General features: G+C 42.5%; 1 pseudogene; it reads left to right on the forward strand.

The window, feature by feature from the left end:
• The window catches only part of LOC118748831, a 73,630-nt pseudogene extending 69,987 nt beyond the window's left edge, over positions 1–3,643 (forward strand).
• The last annotated feature ends 392 nt before the right edge of the window (positions 3,644–4,035 follow it).

Raw genomic sequence — 4,035 nt, forward strand, 5'->3', positions numbered from 1 at the left:
ATATTTGGGTAATCCGGACGAGGGTTCAAGGATAATCGTAACAATACCAAGACCGGTATGTTCGCGTTGTGACCGATAGGTGATATGTCAAGTACCGGTACTTTTAATTGCAGGTCAAGTCTAAGCTAGTCAAGTAATGCCAAGTTGAAGCTACGCTCGGTGACTAAGCCAAATAGAAGACAACGATAGAGCAGATTAATTGGTAAAGGCATGAACTTGCTTGGATGAATCTCTAGCGGTGTTACTGAGATACCCTCTCGGACAAATACAACCAGAAATCCAATTCCACATTCGGGAGAAAAGATGACTTGATCAGAGTTCCAAACATGTAAGATAGCACGTGAGCTTTCGTCTGACTAATCTCTATTCCCGAAAAACTTAACAGATTTAAACCAAAACTCACGAAATCGGGGCAGATGAGTCAAAGATGCTGAGGTAGTTCTAAAGCATCATCCTGCTGCTGCTGCTGTTGTAGAGGCTTAAGGTAATACAGAGCTTTGCCGATTGCATAATGGCGGATTAGATTACCCACCAGCAATGATACATGTAACTTTTTCCGTGACAGTCCGTGCCCAAACGGAGCTAGCCGTCTTGCATTCCAGCGTTTTCTACGCTGAAAAAAGCCCATCTGTCCAGATGCAGACCACACGTAGCCAATAGAACCGTCACAATTTTTTACGCGGCGACAATGGCTGAAGGGTATCCAACTGGCTAGCTCATTGGCCGTGGAGTTACGTGTGATATAGCTGGGCCATCGAACCCAAGAAAGCTTGATAGTGAAGTGAGCTGCTGCGATTGAGTGAAAATTTGGTATTCCTCCACACCTTTCTAACTTATCATGAAAGCGCCAATGGCTCTGATTACGGCCTGGCTATATCCGCTTGGAAAACACTGCAGTGATCCCATAGCCAAAATTTGAAAATTTGAAAATGATGCAGCTTCGACCCAGCCGTGAATAACTTCACATGACTGTGGTTTCGGATGCTAAACTCCGCCCAATCCTTCTCGGACGACCCTGCAGCGGCAGCTTTTTCTGCTATACCTACGGACACAATGTTTAGCATTACCTTATAAGAGTAGCGGGGTACGAAGTGCTTTGCACTCTGCAGCGTCTTAAACGATGGTGGCTTCTCCTTGCAAAATAACAAGCTCAATCTTGTTAAGGCTAACCACAACTGGCGGCCTAGATTTCAACCATCTTACAGACGATTTTCTCTAAACCCTCCAGAAGATCGTTGACGATAGCGATCCAACTCACCCTTGTGAGATTTTTCTTAGTGAAGGCGCTAACTTAATAACTAGGAATATCAGTCCGTAGGTGAGGTTGTGTTGGGTTAGGGTGCCACTTAAGACTAGTTTTGATCCAAGTTAGCGGACTACAAATTTCAGCAAGTGCTCGACACACTTCAAGTCTTTGAGGTCATGACCGTGCCGGTCATTTGCTTGGTAACCCATTGATCCAGTAAGTAAGTATAACAACACCGCTAATAGAAGTACATCCAAGCGAGGCCAAAGACCTATTTTCAACCCAACCGGTTCACATGTGCGTTGGCATCCGACATGCGGGGTCAGTAGTTCTGTGAAGATACTAAGATTAATCACGACAACTGGAAGCACTTTGTAGCTGTCTACGCTGCCTATAAACCAGAAAGAAAAGCACCCAAGTTTTTCAATTGTAATTTTCTAGTAGAAAATCACGTTAAGGCAATAAAGCCCGGGCCGAGAAATAAAAAATGGAGCTATTATTTGAAATTTCTAGTATGAAATCGGTTTTCTCAGAACTTGAATAATCCCTCGCCTTCATTTCGCGAGAAAATGTTGAGTACAGAGAGTTCATGAGTTTCTCTTTTTTCGTCTTTAAATACTGTTGCAATCTCGTTCTTTTTCTCAAAACTGCTTCAATTTAATTCATTTGGAAACACAACTCAACAACTTCCTTCTTTTCTTACAGGTTTGGTTCCAAAATCGACGCGCTAAGTGGCGAAAAACAGAAAAATGCTGGGGTCATAGCACCAAAATGGCCGAATATGGCCTCTACGGTGCCATGGTGCGGCACTCGCTGCCGCTTCCCGAAACTATACTCAAATCAGCCAAAGACGATGAATCGGTAGCACCATGGCTGCTGGGCATGCACAAAAAGTCTCTCGAAGCCGCCGATATACTAAAATCCGACGAGAGTGATCGTGAAACACCCACCTCAGATGACACGAACACCTCCTACTCAGCGGGCAGCACACATAATTCACCGATTTCTTCCTTCTCCATATCGCGTCTGCTCTTCGACGCGCCATCCAAACACAAACGACACCACGATGTGGTGGGGAGCAGCGCTCTCGGTGGCGGCGGCGTCGGCCTAGATCTAGCCAACGGCACCATGAGCGGCCTCGCAGAGCAGGCGCATGCACAAGCACATGCGCATGTCATGCAGCATCATCCCTACAATCAGCAACAGCATTTACAACATGTACAACATCTACAACAGCTGCATCAGCAACAATTGGCCGAACAGCACGCGGAGGCGCAACGAAGGCAGCAAGCGCATCAACATCAGCAACAACTGTTGGCGGCGGAAGCGGAAATGCAACGCAGACGACAGGAGGTGCACGAGCAGCGCGAACGCGAACGGGAAGCCGAAGCAGAGGCGGAAGAGGCGATGTGTGGTGACGATGATGACGATGATTGTGATAGAGAAGAGATTGATATTTGTGATGATGTTGACGATGATAAGGATATGAAAATGTTGCTGAGCGCCGAGAGTGCGGCGAAGCGGATTAAACAGGAGAGGGAGAGTAGCGCAGCAATGGCGCTAGAGAGTAGATGAAATTTGTGCATTGATGTGTTGTTGTAAGTTAGTTAGGGAGGGATCGATTCAGAGAGAGGGAGGAGAGGAAGAGGGGGAAGGGGAAGGGACAAAACTAGTAATTGAGTGAAGGGGACAGCGAAACAAATGCGTATTATCAGCACACAAATAAAAAGTAGAGAAGTAAATATCGGAGAAGTTTTACGAATTAAAAATATTTTTGCTTTTCATCGATTTTTCGATAACAATTCATTGTTACAGTAATAATGTTCTGAATCAGTTGATAAAATACATATCGTCACCTGAAATGCAGAAAGACGTAACTAACATCGTCGCTGAAATGCAAAAAGTCGTAACTAATAAAAATTCAAAATTCAGTTTTGAATTGATTTCATTGAATTACAACTCCCACATCATTTAAAGAATTTGACTTACGACATTTTCCATATCAGGTATGCCTTTGTTACGTCTTTTTGCATTTCAGGTGACGATATGTATGTTTTTATAAGTCATTAATACCTGAATATTCAAAGGCTTGCTAGTTCTTACCAAATTATGAACACAATGCATACATTTGCTATATTTTTTACTAAATCCTACGGCAAAACGCACAAATTTTTAAGCTAAAAGCACGAAATAATTTAAATTAAATGAAAATGAGCCCCCTTTGAAGTGGAAAAGCCTCGTAGAACTCGAAAACCTCAAAATGTTGACTGAATTTTCAAAATTTTCAATGATAAATACTTTCCAGCTTAGGACCGTGTTCTGAAGTGACTTTTAACTTTAAAGCCCACTTAGGGCCGGTTACTCAATGTCTGGTTAACACTAATCGGCGGTTAAACATCGTTATCGACGTCTTCGACTCCATGCATACTACAGGGAATCGCTAACGTCGATAACGATGTTTAACCTGTAGTTAGTGTTAACCCTTAATATCTAAAGTTAAGCATTTCTATTATCGGTTTTTGACATAAGTGTGTGTTCTTGGTTGTAAACCAATTTAAAACCGATAATAAAATGCATTACTTTAGACACAATCATGAATTTTAATGCAACCCTTAAATATAAAATGATCTTTACAGTTACAGGTTACTTGAGAAAACGACTCTTAGAGTTTCGAATTTTCCAGTTTATCGACTTTTAAAGGAGTTGCCTAAACTTGTTTTCATTATCGTAAAAAATAATAATATAACAAAGTTTCAGGGAAATTTGTACGTATGTAGGTGTTGCTGATG

The sequence above is a fragment of the Rhagoletis pomonella genome, unplaced genomic scaffold (assembly GCF_013731165.1).
Source record: "Rhagoletis pomonella isolate Grant_MI unplaced genomic scaffold, Rhpom_1.0 Rhpom_scaffold_00013, whole genome shotgun sequence".
In the NCBI taxonomy this organism is placed as follows: Eukaryota; Metazoa; Arthropoda; class Insecta; order Diptera; family Tephritidae; genus Rhagoletis; species Rhagoletis pomonella.